The 18,039-nt window shown below is 37.6% G+C and overlaps 1 pseudogene; it reads right to left on the bottom strand.

Annotated features, from left to right (window-relative positions):
* LOC124159658 overlaps window positions 1-14,449 on the bottom strand; it is an 87,437-nt pseudogene extending 72,988 nt beyond the window's left edge.
* Between the last annotated feature and the right edge of the window lie 3,590 nt (window positions 14,450-18,039).

The following is an 18,039-nucleotide window of genomic DNA, read 5'->3' as shown; positions in this document are numbered from 1 at the left end:
GCTCAACCAGATAGGCTTGCCTCATATAAATTCCTTACATCCATGCGATCCGTACTATCTCACCATACTCCCATAATTCCCAAGAAAACTTTTTTTACGTCTTGAAAGAATTGTTAGGTGAACGGCAATTACAGAACATCGCGTAATTATTGCCACGACTAAGTAGTTTACCACCTGTTGATCAAAAAATAGTTGAAAATTATTCACAGAATTTTATCCCGGAGTCCTGAATAGTCAGCGCTAGAGAATAAAGACTTTGTGCCATCGATAAATTGATTTTTTATGCCATTTGAGTACAGAAATTTCATTCATTTTTCTTAAAAAATGCAGTTAGATACATCTCCATTTATTTTCTCTCACTGTTTTTTTCCTTTTCACATTACCTGACGTTCTGGCGACAGGTTCACTCTAATTAGCCGTGATTGGTAAGAAATTACGGCCACTTGCTAATCAAATTCTTCATCTCCGTTTTCTCTTGCTTTTAAAAACAGTATTTCTGCTTTTGCTCTGAGCTGACGACCAAGTTGTCAGCCAAGCCACCGTCTTCATAACCTGATTTCTCGCCTCCAGTGGCTCGGCAAATATTTGGTGGACATTATCAAGACATGATCAACTTCTTCTTCCGCAATGAAGCCAAAAACCCCAGTATTTGAAGCATTTTTGAATTAAGCATTTAAAACTTCATCCGCATCCTTCTCACGCAAACTGAATGTATAGTTCTATGCATGAAGAAAATAATTCCAAGATACAGTGAGACACAATAAAGGGCCTAAGTGTAAGGAATAAATGATACTAAGTTAATATTCGAATTATTTCGAAAGGTTAACAAACCATAACCTTGAAATTAACCCAAAGCATTATCAATCCACTAACTAATCCCATGTGATGAAACCCAGAAGCCACGGAAATATCTGAAAATCAGCGCCGCGGAAATCTACGAGTCAATATTTTTATTATTTAAATATTGCTTAATAATATTTCATATGGAAATAAACTTTAAACATAGCTTATAAACATTGTGAAAAACGTTCAGTACCTATTTCTGTTAAGAAAATTGCTTTGTGATGAAATATAGAGCTAAAATTCATAACGTTAAGCGAAATAGGACCACAGGGTGAATTGATTGATACGGGTAACGCCTAGCGGTGCCAAACGGCACCGCTGATGCTTACCTTCACATATCTCAACTTTGAATAGCCTGATACTGCTAATTCTTTACTAAATATTAGTTAGTACTTTACATTTCATGAAAACATTACGAAATAATTCTTTAAATAATAATTAACGACACCAAAAGCACTTCCCTCGATCGAGTACCCATAAAAAATGGGTTCGGAAAAAAACCTTTTGCTGTGAAACGGACAGGACGATCCGATGTGGTCAAAAACACAATTCAAACTAAATGAATAAGAGAAGAAACCTTCTACTAAGTACTTGAACCGAAATGTACGCTAATAATAACATATTATTTACATTGCAAGAGTTTAGGCTCGGCGCTGCACTGCGGTGCCGTATGGCACCCGTGGGCGTTGACGAGTTAAATGGGTTTACAGAAGTCGCTACACGCGTCGCTGATGGACAAATTTATCCGAGTTTCACGGGTAAATGAGGTACCTTATATAAGCTAAGCAGGAATTATTGCATTTTATCTCTTGATTTTATTAATGAAGCACAATGGTAACTTGCTTACAGAGTTAGACATTTGTGAGATGGACATATATGGCAGCCGAAGCGTTGAGTATGAATTTTCATGATTTTATGTTTTAAGTCGTCATGTTTTACGTTTTCAAGTTTCAGTAATTATCGTAGTTTCATCTTTCAAATTACTGAAATTAGCATTGACGGAATCTAAGAATACTTGTAGCTTTATAAGAGCAATATTGAGAGTCTACGATCTCTCAACATGAGGAGTAGCGGATCGAAATCGGAATCGGATAATTATGTTGCGGCTAGTTAAACACGTGGTGCCATCTCCATTTAAAAAATTTACTTATCAGGTAAAATGGAGGTGCTGAATCTAACAACAGATTAATTCACATCCATTCCGATCAGTATACAGTGAACAAAACAAACCGACACTTAGTAAATTAACATTAGTGATGTCTAATACGCACCATTGACTTCAACAATTTGCGGAATGTACCGCTAACTACGTTTATAAACGTTAGGAATATTTCCTTCAGCGATAGAAGAGAGATGATCCTTTGTTGTCTTGAATTGGCTGCCTCTAGGCTTACGAAAGAACATTTCCTTGGGTCTTTTATATTCTCTCTCTTTCATACTCCATTGTCTGGATACTTCTACTACTTATTCACTCTCAGTACTAGTGTTTCCGTAAAAAAATAACCCGTGACCTAAACCTTCTCGACATACCGTAGTCCCGTACCAACCAGTATTTAATTCCTTCACGATTATATCATCCAAGTTTTGGAATCCATTACCCCCCTCAATAAATTGCTTCTCCACTCCGGAATCATTAAAAGGAAATTGTTTGAATATTTAAAACTGAAGCATCATTGTTTTGAAATGTAAGAATCTTTGTGTTGATGAATTTAGTTTTGTTTGAACCTTTTCGTTAAATTACTCTTATACATGTGCTATTTATTTCATAGTTATTGTATTTCGAGAAGAATGTAATCTGTATTTAAGTATTTTGCTGTTATGGATTTCCTAAAGCATCATTAAAATCTCCTGGATATAGACAGTTACTTATGCCACTTATTTTATAAGAGCGCGACCCGGGTTTCAATGAGTAATCATCATCATCAGGCGCTAATTATAATTTGTTTATCTTGTTGTTAATCTTGTTGTTACCTAGTTACTTGATGAATTTTAAAACAGACGCCAGAATAGGTGAAAAGGATGGGTAGAGGTATTCATTTATAAGGGTACTATCTTGATTTTCAATAATTTTTAAAATTTCTAACTGTTCCCTAGAATCCTCGACGGTCATTGCAAAAATTTAAAATATTCATTTTAAAGTCGCTTCTGTGGCAGTTACATATTAAGTGCTTAGCAAAATTACTCTTTTCATTTTTATTATGTTTGTAAGCACTTAAATGTTCTTTTTTCCTAATATCAAAACTTCTTCCTGCCTGTCCCACGTACACACCATTGCAATCGCTGCATTTCAAAGAATATACTCCACATCTATCCAATCGGTCTATATGGTCCTTGCATTTAACGATCAGTCTCCTTAAGGTGGAATAAGGTTTAAAAGCCAAGCGGAATTTGTCCTTGGGTAAATGATGAGCCATTTTCAGAGAAAGTGCATCGAGGTACGTCACTGTGCACCACTGCTTCTTTTTATCCTCGTTCGCCGAAAACATTTGGTCGATAGCCAATCTTCTCTGTTTTTTTAAAATCAGTTTATCTATTAAATTTTGAGAATAACCGTTGGCAGAAGCAATTTGTTTAATGGTGATGATTTCTTTCTTAAAGTCTTCTTTGGAAAGTGGTATGCTTAACAGGCGATGAATCATGGAATGAAAAGCCATAAGTTTGTGAGAGTAATGGTGTCTTGAACTTGCTGGGATGACATGATCGGTATAACAGGGTTTCCGAAAAATAAGTAAGCAAGTAAGAAAATAAGTGGTATAAGTAACTGTCTATATCCAGGAAATAATGGAATACCACATAGTTAACCAAGAGTTAGTGAATTTTGATCATTAAAATCATTCATTAATTAACAGTCGCGAAGTGATAAAAGGCGTTTTATTTTAAGGGAGTAGAAATATCGCCATCAATATAGAAAATGATATTTTTTAGATACGCTTCCCACATGCCTTGAAACAGCGTGTTGTAAGAGCCCTTTGAGTACTGAGTTTGTGTGTGTAACCAGGGCCGGACTGGGACCTCTAAAAGGGCGCTGCCTTCAACTTAAGAAAGGGCGCAGTCCGAGGGTAGGGCTGTGGGATATCGCTTTTAAATTTAAAAAGTAAATTTTGAAAAAATAGGGTATTTTTTGCAATGGTTTCAAAAAAGTTATTTAACTATTACAACGCGTATGCGATAGAAGATACGCTAATTTAACAAGCGAATACTCCAAATGATGATGTATAATTGGCTTCTACTTAACATGGATATATTCTAAATATTTTATATTTTCAAAGATATTCATTATTAATATTACAAATTACACTACAGCCACTATTTACAATGTTTGAATAATGGAAAAGATAAAACTTGTAAGTAAAATTAAGGCTATAAATGGGTTTTATTTATGTATACATTTATGCAATCCAAATCGTACATGAAACAAGAGACGTATTCAACTGTTTTATGAGATAAAACTAATACATAATGAAACATATCTTTGTATAAATACAAAACAGCCTCTGAAAACTGAAGTTATAACTAATTATTGTGAAGGCCACTTTTTTGGAGCCCACTTTAATTTTCAGAAGGAAAGTAGGCGCTTCATTTCCTTGCTTCGGAAACAGAGTTCATCTATAATTTTTTCATTGCTTATCTTTGTGACTAATTCTCGTTCCGACTGCATCAAGAGGAGAGCTTCCAAATTCTCATTGCTCATGGATGAACGAATTCTCGATTTTATGAGCTTCCGCTTTGAAAATGCACGTTCGCTGCTCACTTGGGTCATCGGTTTTGTTAAAAGGAACTTGTAAGCCTTATGGAGTTGCGGATACATTAATGAGTACATATTGTACTGATAAAGTATCTTGTATGCACATTTAATACAGGAGTGGCATTTGTGGTTGCTTTTAGACCAAATTATTTCTTCATCTTCATCTTCTGATTTAGAACTTAAATTCACGTCAATGACACTGGAGTCCTTCTGAAAGTGATCTTGTGAACTCATATTAAAGATTGGCCATTGCTCAATAAATGATTCCAGTTCTTCCTGGAGCTTGACTTTGTAAATGTTGGGGATAACAGAGCATATTTTTTCCAATGCATGTTCTGGTATTCCATTTGTTCTTAACTCAGAGAATCTTACATGATCAAAGCATGAAAGATCTAGATAAACCCGATTTTGATCAGAAAACCTTGCTTCCATTCTGGCGTTAATTTGGTCAACAACCACATAAAACACATTAACTTTAAAACTCTCTTCACTGCTGAATGGAGTTTCTACGACCTCATCACTTGTTTCATCTGGCATTTTTTTCCGTTTTTTCTGTCTTCTGGCTGGCAATTCACTCTCTATACTGATGTTGTTGGAATATTGATCCAAAATTGGATTTTCTTCGATTTTATTAATCAGACTTTTTGACATGAACTTGACAAAGTTTTTTGCAGCATGGACAATGCCTGAAAACTCTTCTCTTATTCTCTTAAGACTGTCTTGAGCTGATGAAATCAAATTCCAAGCCTGTGCATAATCTAAATTTTTTGTTTGAAGATAGTCCGACAAAGGCGTTGTTGATTTGAAAATAATCAAGAACATCATAGCAGTTAGGATTGTTTCAAACGACAAAAACTTTTGAAGAAGACTGTTTGCTTCATTTCTTGTTTTGGAACTAAATTCTTGGGTATTTGCCACGATAGAAAGAGAAATGATCAACTCTATGTACACAGTTTTAGGTTTTTTTCCTTCATCTTCCGCCAATTTCATCCAGTTATGGAAAAAGCCAAAGATCTTGGAAGTGGTGTCACTCTTTGATCTCCATCTAGTTGCACCAATAGCACCCAACCTATAACTTGGATGTTGCTCCAAATAAATATATAGTCTCTTGTGAGATTCCCTTACAAAAACTTGAGTTTGCTGCAGTAAACCAAAAAACGAAATCGAAGCCGTCACAACTTGTGATGTGTCTACCATAACCAAGTTTAGGGAATGGGAATAACACCACGTATGAATGTGGTGTGGGATCTGCTCTTGCAGCCTGGCTGAAACGCCCTTATATTGACCACTCATGTTTGCAGCTTCATCAAATGAGTTGGAATGCAGTTGTTGATATCAAGTCCTGCTTCCCTTATTACTTCGGCGGTTTTCTTTCAGGCAGTGTGTTGAAATTCTCATCGGGTGTACTTCCTGTGGGTGGTATTGTTATTTATAATTGGGGATCCTTCGAAATGGGAATAGTATTGAAAGGCAAAAAAGAGACTCGGAAGTCTGTTTGTGCGTTAGCTTAAAATAAATTCATTGGTGGGGTGAATTTCAAGGACCTGGTATTGCATTCGTACCAAATGGAAAGAAAATGCCATTAAAAGTGGTGTATGAAGTTATTTAGGAAACTATTGAATGCCGCAGTCCTAAATTCATACGTTGTTCACAGGAAAAACACGTATAAAAAATTGGCACTTATCATTTCGCGTGCAATTGGTGGAGGTAATATTTTTGAAATATCCAACTTCATAAGGACTGTTTGGATAGGGCTGTCATTCTTACACAATTTAGTACCAAGACTCACAGAAATGCATTTCTCAAGGAAAATTCCTGCAGCTGGGAAGAAATCAAAGTCCCAAAGGAGGTGTGCAGTTTGTGCCTAAAATGGGAAATGAAGAGACAGCGTGTACTGGTGTGAAAAAAATACAGTGGGCTTATGTTTGGATTGCTTCAAATCATGTCGCAGAAAGCAGATTTTCTAATTGTAAGATAAAATCATTTGAATATTCACATATTCACGTTTGAAACATTAGCACGTGATTACCTATATGAAATGGTACGGTAATAAGACAATAAAGTCAGAGAAATGGGCGAAGCGATAAATTTTCAAGTAGGCGAAACGGGTAAACCTATCGCAAGTATCCAAACTGTTATGAAAATTTCAACCCCAAATAACTAAAATAAATCATGTAATTGTGTTTAGAAAATGAATGGAATGTTATAAGTCTCGCGGCTTATTCGAAACCAAATTTAAATCTTTCAAAACTGAAAATTTATTCGATAGTTCAAGGAAGGAGATACATAGAATAATAAATATATATTCAAATCGCTCGAAAAATTAATATATAGCAGCGCATTATACGACGCAAGTTCACAAACATTTTCAACGATACTGGTCGTATATCATAAAAGATATAAATTATTGAAATATAATATGCGAAAAAGGCGGTCATTTAAATATCATCCGGCGGCTGGAATGGGATTTAATTAAATTTCTAGTATTTGAGATATTCGAGTATTCGCGGATACTATTCGCACATCTCTATTAAAATATCTTATTTGACTCACGAACTTGGCTGCGGCGGCACGTCCGCACTTCAGCTTTCGGCGCTCGGCGTGGACTATTCACAATGGAGGACTGTTCGTGGCAGTGGTCGGAGTAGTACTGGTTGGTACTGGTCCTCTGTCGCCCGGGAGGCCGAGCTAGGGTGTTGCCTATTTTTTTTATTTTTTCTCGGATTTTTGATTTCTACCTCTTAAAATATGCTCTGGGGTGCAGAATGGATATCCTAAAAATTTCAGCTCAATTGTTTAACATTTAGAGGTCGCTCAAAGAGCATAAATGCAATAACATTAAATTTTCCCGATTTTTTGAAGTAACATCATTTTCAGGGATAACGCACAATTTTGCAAATCTTAAGAAACAAAATTCGCTCCATTTTAACGTCCGCTCAACAGTTTTCCAGGAATACAATACTTTTCCGCGGGCTACAGCAGCGCGTTACACCCCTGACGGCGAGCTGGTCACTCGCAGGCCGCATCACGGTCAAGTGATAAGTCCTCACTGCATTACTCCCCCCTCGCGCCTTCCCTAAGGAGAGTCGGTGGAAGAAGGGAGGAGTTGCCTGTATTGTTTTACATTGTAATAAATTCATGAGACTTTCGTTGAGATTAGGCAGAATAGATGGAACCATGGAGAATGTTGTCTAGAGACAACTATGTGTATGTTTTCTTACCCGAGTTTGCGTGTTTCACGCCCCCTTTAGCCTAATCGCACTTGGATTTTGAATGGCGTAGAGTAAATTTTCGGAGTCGAGACACTGTTGATAAAAACAGTGTTTATCGCGCGCAAATATATTGAAATATTCCTAATCGGTGTCCAAGCAGCTATAGCCGATTGTTTTGCGAAAAATAAGCTGCCTTTGATTCGCGAAGTGCTGCAGGTGTTCTATCACCACCACTTAACCCTGAAACAGGGAGTGTGTGCAAAATACGAGACTAACGATGAGATTCGTGGTTCCATTCAGGAGTATTATGTCGAGAATTCAAATCCAAGAAATACGTGGAATATGTAAAATAGAGGCACTGTGCAGTGAGCTGTAATAATTAAATAATTATTTTTGGCGGCGACCTATGCAACAGCTAACGAATGACATGGAATTGAATGAAAAATTGGATCGGTTGTTTGATATTGACGCGGTAAGTGATCTGGAAGTTATTCAAAATGATGTGGATAAACTGCTCTTGAAAATATGAGGCGACCAGGATATCCGCTTCAAAAGATACTAAGTTAGCACTGAGTGTTTTCAAAATATTTTTCTTTCAGAAAAACTTCCTTATAATTATTAGTTTCCAGTTTCTGATAGCACGAAAAAACTAATCTCCCACGACATAGACAAATGCACATTATGAAATGCATCGTAAACTGGCTGATTGGGGTGGACTTGGTTTACCAGGACAGCTATAACGCGCCTTGGCTTGCTAAATAATGAGATGCTTATCTAGCAATTCATAGAGAGTGAGGAGTCAGAGAAGTTGGCGCGTCGAGTGGAGAGGAAGAGAAGATATGACGAGTAGATAGAAGGGAAGATAGATGGGTAGGAAAATCCTAATTATACCCCGAATTGCACTGATCTTTGATGCCTTGGGCATTGGCGCGAGAGGAGCGGCAACGGTTCTTGTTGTTGCTATGTTGTGGTAACAGGGGTTACTGTCTACTAAAGGAAATATTTACTCATTCGTTGAATAAAGTAAGTAAATATTATTTAGCATATTACGACATTAAATGGTTCTATTAATCTCATCGCCGATTGATGAAATAAAAACAACATTAAAGATTCCATAACTCACCGGAACTGCCAGTGGGTGGCCGGGCCACTACTGAGATTGTTCACGCCTGCGTTGAAGAGTAGAGATTAGCGAATATACAGAGGTGCCGACTTACAAAAAATATTGGGGGGGCCCAAACCTGGGATCTAATCCTGGTAAATTTTATTAGTAGTGATTTTTAAGTTTTTTAAGCATTTTATATGATTCATATGATCAAAATTAGAACCATGATAACACGAATCTCGACATCTGGACACTCCGAGGAAAATGGAGAAGCCTTTCACATTTTTTTACGCACCCATAACGTATTTTTGAGGGGGCTCGGGCCCCCTCAAGCCCCATGGAGTCGGCGCCACTGCGAATATATTAAAGCACTTTCAATTGATTCGATAAGCGTAAATAGAGCAAATTAACTACTTTCATATCTTAGGTTCTCAGTCTATCATATTTTTTGGATTCTTAACATGAAAATTTCTTTTTTTTATCATTAATTAGGCTCGAAGAACAGTGATGTAGTTATTTTAAAGGGTAAAGTACAGCATACACCCGGTATGAAAAACACCAACATAGTATTCGACTCCTACATTCTTAATCCGACTTTCGCTTGTAAAGGCGGGAGGGGCGTGAGGCAGTGAGGGGCGCAGGACTTATCAGTGGACCGTGATGCGGCCTGCGAGCGACCAGCTCGCCGTCAGGGGTGTAACGCGCTGCTGTAGCCCGCGGAAAAGTATTGTATTCCTGGAAAACTGTTGAGCGGACGTTAAAATGGAGCGAATTTTGTTTCTTAAGATTTGCAAAATTGTGCGTTATCCCTGAAAATGATGTTACTTCAAAAAATCGGGAAAATTTAATGTTATTGCATTTATGCTCTTTGAGCGACCTCTAAATGTTAAACAATTGAGCTGAAATTTTTAGGATATCCATTCTGCACCCCAGAGCATATTTTAAGAGGTAGAAATTAAAAATCAGAGAAAATATAAAAAAAATAGGCAACACCCTACCGAGCAATCCCTAATAGCCGCTGAAAAAACTCGAAGAACAATCGCCTCTCGTTTGGCGCCATGTCTGCATTCAGCTCCGCCACAGCTGTCAACGTTGTCTTGTAACGCGCAAACCTTAGCAATGGCGCAGCGTGTCATTGCAATCATAGCATGTCGCTGTCGTCTTAGTTACTGTATTATCAGTATAAGTTGCTTTTGGATACAAGTGTTGGGTTTTTAAATGACTGGAGCACCTTTTAGAAAAGACGTACTTGCGCCTTGCGGGCGCAGGAACGCATTTTTCTAAGGGCGCACCCTTAGATCACGTTGGTCTAAGGGCGCACCGGCCCACGGGCCGATGGGCCGGCGGGCCAGTCCGGGCCTGTGTGTAACTAAAAGAGCGGGCGCGGCGAAAGCGACGGGTTTGGTATCTTCTCTATTTTTGGGTGAATGCTTCACGGGATTGCCGCCTGGTGAACTGTTCCATCTAAGTCGACGTTTTGATGGCTAAATCTGCCATCGTCCTCAGGGGGTTGAGTGCTGGGTCAAGATTTTTTCCGAGTTTATATATCTTCCGGCCTTGAGTGGGGTCGTCTCCTATTAGCCGTCGCCAATCTCGTCGTTTTTTTCGTGACGTCTTAATAATCTTGAGCACTGTTTTCCATGAATTTCTGATTGAATACTGTATCAGAGGTATCACTGATACTCGAATGAGTTTCATTGGACAGTTTACAAAGGATGTAAAAGAGAGGAATTACGTCGCTGTGAAAAGGCTAGCGGATAGAAGAGAGAAATGGAGAGCAGCATCAAACCAATCTAAGGATTGTTGACTAATGATGATGGTGACTTAAAAGAATAGCGGATGGGAGATTGAGTGGACCTACCTCCTTGGAGGCTCTTTTGCTGTCCATTTCCCACCTCACACCCTTCGTCAGCGTTATCCTAAGGTCCCTTATGCGTGGGTAAAGGTAAACTCTCAAGGGTGCGGTAGCCCCGCAGCTAAGCCTCTCGAAAAGAAAGAAAAACTGCTCTTTCCGGCCCAAGGAGCCAAACATTAGGTACTGGGACAAGATCAACAACAGTAGTGGCCGAGGATCTTGGGGTGGGTGCAGACGGACGCTTTGCTACAGCACCCACCGCGCCACTTCCGTGCAAATATTGGATCGCCTCGTGAGAAGTGCTCCCGCCGCCAGTCACCAGGCCCACCCAGTTCTTGATGTAAAATTGTGCTCTTACCATGACGACCAATGCTTCACTAAATCTTCATAGTGTGGGTTATATTCTAGTTGTTCAATTCCAATTCAATTTTCGTATTTTAGACCATTCAAATTATTATACATTTGGGATTTATTAATGCTAAATGAAAAAATTGGGTTATGTATCCATCCAAAGTTTTATCACACGGCCGGTAACTGTATATATTTCATTATCAATACTTCATTCATTCACACGGCGCATTAAGCGCAAACATGCATATAAATTGACAGGTAAGAAAAGAAAGGGATAGGAACATATAATAGAAAAATGACGATGGTTCGTGTCCCAGCCATGCCGCACTTTACCCTCTGATTTCTGGCATTTTTCCATCTACCACAGCACCGTTGTCCTCGTCCTTTTTCCATTATATGTTCCTATCCCTTTCTTTTATTATCAATAGATACATATGTCTTGTATTATAAATGATGCGTGTGCAAAATATATTTTGAAACCCGTGGTATGAAAAACGTTCTGTGGAAATTTGCTAAAAATTTCATGTTTTATTAAAATGTTAGATATACACGAAATGAAGCCTGAAAGCACACTTTATTCGCAAATTATCTTCTAATTTACCTGCATGTAAAAATGCATTTTCCATCTTGTATTTCATTATTATGATGATATCGATGCACTTTCACCATTTTTAAACTCCAAGTGTCCTCTCACGAATGCAATATTGACAGGCTCGTAAAACGGACACTGATAATTAAGTCAATTCTAATTGCGTAAGAAAAAATACTTGAATGGAGTAGACGGATCAAATTGAAGTAGAAATTTGAAAGCCGCTGAGCTCGGTTATAAATGAGAATTGTCGAAAATAAGTAGATTTAAATGCTGTCAACCTGTAAACGCCCGCGCCGTGCCCATCACCTGATTATAAGTAAGTGTTGTAGAATACTGCAGATCGACTCGTCTAGAGAGTACCAATAAGAGAAGGCAGCAAAAAAATTCCCTGCATCGGTGGGTCTTTCGTATTTCCTTCATATTTTCTTCGGAATAATTTTTTTATAATTGAGATGCGAGTATTTTGATATGGAATTTCTCTATAACTTAACTTTCCCTTAACTTTCCTAGCGGCATGCGAGAAATATGTCATTAAAAATGGCAAAATATAGCCGATCGTGTGGGAGTGGTTTGTCCTTTTAAGGCAGTTAAAAACTCGTCTCATTGAAGTCACCGTATGTTTACTAGATCTTCTCTAATATCGTCATTATAACTTTCAATATTACTCCTTTCATTTCCCATACTTTCTCTATGCCAAGCCAAAAGTGATAGCCGAAAATCGTCGCTTCATTGCATTGCATCGCAATGACTGCGTACGTGGGTTAGAAATTAGAATGAAACATTTTGCTGGTATAGCTGAGAGAATGTGTCAGCCACTGACGCACAAAAAGTTTTGAAATTCTTATGTTTTATCTTTTTTATATAATAAACGGTTTACATAGTAAGTTAATAGCGTTTATTTGTTTTTTATTCATTACAGTATTTATTTACGAGCTTTATGTTTTATCTTTTTTGTGTCGTAAACTGTTTTCATAATAACTTAATAACGTTGCTTTGTTTTTTTTATTGAGTACAGTATTTTGATCCACAGTTTTTATACTGATTATCAAATAATTAGGCTGGTGCGATCATTTTTCTCGCTTTTGAATGTCTATTTTTCCTCTAATCGAATTAATATTTCAAACAAGAGGAACTTTTACCATTAAAATTAGGCGAAGTGACTACATTGTATATTTACTGTGCGATTTGGTCATCCTTTATCACGTATCCTTTTACTGAAGCCAACTCATTGAACCTCTAGCCCTTAGCTTTGGGAAGCGTCATTCGATTATTTTCCTATTTTCATTCTTTCCTCTTCGACGCGGTAGCTGAGTTGATTACAGTAAGGGGAGATGAGAGGACGAGGTCCGTCGTGAAGGGGGCTGTGATCGGTTCAAGGGTCACTCTAGCATGGCGGGAATTACTGTGGTCACCTCTCACCCTTACCTTCTATGCTGCAGAAACCAGAAACACGTTTGCGGAATAGTGGTCAACTACCGTGAAGGTCAGAGAGCGGCCATATCTCATCCGACACGTTTTGTTCCTATATTTTTTGCTGTCTGAACGTGTATGAAAACATTAAGGGCGCTACTAAAGATTTATTTTAACTAGCCTTTTAAGAGTCACCTTCAAGTCTAAGTTCATGAATTGCGATAGAAAAATTACAGTTTTATTGACGTGGAGTGAACATTAAAGTCAAGCATTTCAGATATGGAAGGAGTTTCATTGTGTACAGTATTATCAACGATATTTTGTCTTCGGAATATATAAGAAATTAGCGAATAAAATATACAATCACGTAGACCAGTAAATATATCACGCTCATATTCTATGGAATCAATTAGATTCATTGAATTCGTATTTTTCTAGATCGATTCCAGATGCCATTACCCGACTAAACATAATGTTTGGTGCATTAGTTTATGTTGTAAGGAGAAACAAAAATGTATCATTTCATATATCATTTCACTAGCTGTAATTATAAATTATTAGGTTTGAACTCTTGGTTTTTAAACAAAGATTATAGTATATTTATATTTTAAATTATTAATTTTATAGTTTTTTTATATTCATATTTAGGTGCACCAAGTAGATCGAGGATATTTCACCGCAACGAATCATTCACGTTATTTCAGCAATTCAATCAGTTTTCAACGCTATTTTTAGAGATTCTCGCAGGTGCTTCCCTCTTGGTTTTACGGTGGAGCTGAAGTAAAGTATCATTAAGAATATTACCTGGATTTAATATTACTTAATTTGAGTCTTGTTCTTAAGAATCCTAACATAAGACTTAAAAGATTTTTTTTGTCAACAATCTAGGTACTACCTACAACGTTCATTCCACTTCATTTAACAGTGCTTCTTGGCCAAACTACCCTTGACGCTGCTGAGGGCGTTTCATTTTTTTTCTGGACCTTTGGGAACTCCCCCTTTAACTCGAAGGGGGGTCGCAGGAAGGAAAGAAAATATCCCTCGGAAGGCGTCTCGGGTGTGCCGGCCATCCATTAGTCTCCATAGAGTGTGGGTAGAGGGCGTGCTTCTGCCTCATCCCATTTCTCTCCTCCGTGTCTGCCCCTCACCCTTCCATTTCACTCTCACCACTACTACACTCTAAGCGGTCCACCCTCCGGAAGGATGCCGTTTTGCCGATGTCGATGCCCATCTCAGGCAGCGGGGGCGGCAACCTTTGTACGCCACCATCACCCTTGCAAGATTCGGGCCCCTCGCCTCGTATCTGGTACTGAGGAATCCTTTGGAATTGATTCATTATTGTAAACTAAATGATTCATCCAAGAAATAAATGAACCCGGTGATGCACGACTCTGAAAAATGATTTTTGTAGTATTCTTCCGAGTATTCATCGAAATAATTAACGTAATAACGCAGGTATTCAAATATTTGTTTGAGCACTTAAATAAATTAAACTGGGTATTCCAGTGACAACGAGTGGCTACTTATGACATGCCCCTAACCTGCGAACCACCTCAAGGATGTTTGGTTGGGCTGAGTCTTCTCCAAAATGCAGAATGTGCACTTCATGATCGTTGGAAAAGTCTGAAACACGTGCATTTATAGAGGTGTTAGTGACTTGTCACCAAGCATGGACTTCTCCTTGCAACACAGGACGATAGAATAAGCACGCTCATAAGAAAAGCTATACCCACTACGCTCTCCCAAAATTGTATACCAGGCAGTTAATTTTTTTCAAATTCAGCTATAAGACAAAAATAGCGAAATAAAAGTACTTTAAAATTTATGCCCCGTGTAAAATTTTACTTCTTCATCTAATCTAGGATCAATCCAAGAAGAACGACCACTGCCAAATTTGCCAATATCTTTTGAGAGTATGAACAAGATCCTACATTCCGCGAAACGCTAATCTCTTCATTAGTATGAATAAATTACGTTCTGCCTTGTTAAACGTTGTACATTTTGTTGCCGTTGTTACTCCTTGCTGTTCCGCCACCCTTCACTATGAATGTTCACTATGAATGTTTAAAGAAAAAATTAAGTTCACTATGAAAACATTAAGTTCACTACGAATGACTGTTAAATGCGAGGAATTAGAAGATGAACCAAAACGGTATTTGAGGAATATATGTTTGATTAAAAAAAATTGTTCCTTCTAATATATTGGGGATATGTTGAATCAGTGTAACATTTCGGAGCCAATGAAAGAAAGCGGTTGGATACGGAGATAAGGTACAGGCCATCAAATCTCCAAGCCCGAAATCCAAAGAGATGTTCCAAATATTGTGATTGATTTAACTTTCTATATAAAGACTACAGTAAAGCCTCTTTATTTGTCAATTTTTTCATGCATATAAATGCAACATCTACCGATGGCTTTTTATGAAATACACTCTGGAAACTGTGTTAAAATATAGGGAATAAGCTCCTGAAGCAATTATTTAATATATACCTTCTATTAAGCAAAATAATTGGTATCATTTATTATATACCTTCTATTAAGCAAAATAATTGGTATCATTTATATTATGAGGGAATATATTTGAGTTTTTTTTCTATCCAAATCCTTGTAAAGGCGCTATTGTCATGTAAAATATCTGGTTACATTAATTTTTACTGCATCTTTGATGGAATTTCGAGAAAGGTGTCAATATTTGAGATTTCATCTCCATTTGTGGGTTGAAAAGGTGTACCTCAAACCTATAGAAACCATTAACTGACAATAGCAGGGAAAGATACGAGGAGTGGTAGCGAAGTGGTGTGGTGATATGACGGAGAGAGAGGGATATGATTGTGGCATCATGGAGGTCGTTAACAGCGAGATAAGGTTGACTGGTGTCCACCATTAGCTCAATAAAGTTTTATAAGTATTAACTTGTATGAAATGTTGCCTACCTAGATTGAATAACATTAACTTCCCAATGCCGTAGTCATTACTTAGAAAATTGAGGGATTGGATAAACGAATACTATTGGTTGAAAATCTAGGGAGAGAAATAAATCAGTGTGGAAGCAACGGCGTACCCAGGATGAAAACTAGTGGGCAAGCCATTGTTGTTCAAGTTGTACCATTTTAGCAAGGAAAAGGTGAATGCAATCAACATTTTAAGAAAACTATGGCAGCGCTTTATTATTTTTGAAAGCTATTTGCTTGAAAAAAATAATTTAATCACATGTCTTACTCTAATATCATTTTTCGTGGGTTTAGAGAAAAATTGTTGAAAACTTTCATTTCAATCCAGTCCTGATTTTCCTTAAAGACTTTTGCGATTTTTGCTTCTAGGGGGGGGGGGGCTGCCCCCTCCTGCCCCTCGCTGGATACGCCCATGTGAGGAAGTACACATTAATAAATAAGGGAAACAAACAAACCAACTGCCCCGTATCGCAGATTTCCTCTAAGGAACGAAGTTCTTCGTAGATCTTGTACATAATTATACACAAGTTTTTGCGAGGATTTATGCTTCGGCAATGATACAGTCGTAGTACTAAAGATATAATAAGAATGAAATGGTTGAAATAAAAATACAGGTTGACACACTTATTTCGCATATTTACCCCAGGGAACGAATTTATTCGTAGATGTAATGCATGCTTATGCACGTGCTAGCGATAATTCCTCTTGCAGTAATGTGGACACAAAAAAACAAACAAAATCAAAATACCATCAAACTCAAATTTCAATCACTCATATCGCAACTTAGTCCCATATTTCTTCCTGGGTCTCATGCATGCACACACACAGATTTGATCTGATTTCTCCCTCGATAGTGATCATCACTCACACTTGGAAAAGGAATGGGAATTTGTCTAAGTCACTAAGATTGATTTCATGAACCCAGTGCTTTGTCTGCCGCGTAAGCCATCACGGAAGAGTTGGCAGATATTGTGTTCACATTTATTGTTTCTGTTTCCTTCCTTTTCAACCATTTTCTGAATGTGGCTAATATAGGGTAAGGCCTTGGGAAATCATTTTATTCAAGTGGTGTGCAACCGTAGAACGTTAATTATTTCATACCTTAACTTAAGCCTTTTAGCGACTACACCACTTGGTGATAATGTGAACACGAATATTTCAATTTGTTTGGAAATTAGAATTTATTTAGAGGTATTTTGTGACGGTCTAGAGATAAAATTTATTCTGAAAAAATGAAATAACAACATTTAGTTTTACTTTGTGCTGAGTATCTAAATTTTGATTGCGTTCATGGATACGGCTTGCCAGATAAAGGTGGGAAATTCTTTTATTGTTTAAGTTAGCAATTTATTAATATGAAGTAAATTTGATCATGTTGTTTTCACATCTATCCAAATCGAAGTAATGGTGATATTTCTCAGTTTTTCCTTCTATACCCCTCGAAATACATTTAATGATTTTTCTTCTGAAAGGTACCTTTTCAATAGGTGTCTGATGATCAAAGATGGTTTGATTCTCAGCTTATTCTGTGAAATAGTAACACATTCCTGTTCTTAAATTTGCTTGAAGCCACAATGCTTCTTTTGTTGACCAAAGGAAAAGGAATGAGAGATCCTATATGTTCAAAGTTCAGTGGAAGCTAGGTATTTTTTACCGCACTTTTTCCTCGCTTCAGTATTTTGCTTCGGAGATCAGTGCCAGCAAGTTCAAAGCTGGAACGCCCCTTGACTTCCGTTCTCATGGCAACAACATCCGCTGACTCGCCTGTCTATTTGCCAGCCACATCCACGTGCAGCCTCCGCCCAGCGTGTGTCAACCGCTTTCAGTAACTTTTGCCAAGTTGTGGCGAAAAAAAATGTGAGGAAAATTGTTTATCACCGCTAACTTTTATTTATTTTTCTTGCTTTTCTATAATTATTTTCTCTTTGTTATCGCAATGACCACAAAGGCTAAAAATAGCATCTTCGTCTTATA

This window comes from Ischnura elegans, chromosome 5 (assembly GCF_921293095.1).
Source record: "Ischnura elegans chromosome 5, ioIscEleg1.1, whole genome shotgun sequence".
Lineage (NCBI taxonomy): Eukaryota > Metazoa > Arthropoda > Insecta > Odonata > Coenagrionidae > Ischnura > Ischnura elegans.
This window is presented reverse-complemented; position numbering and strand designations above follow the sequence as displayed.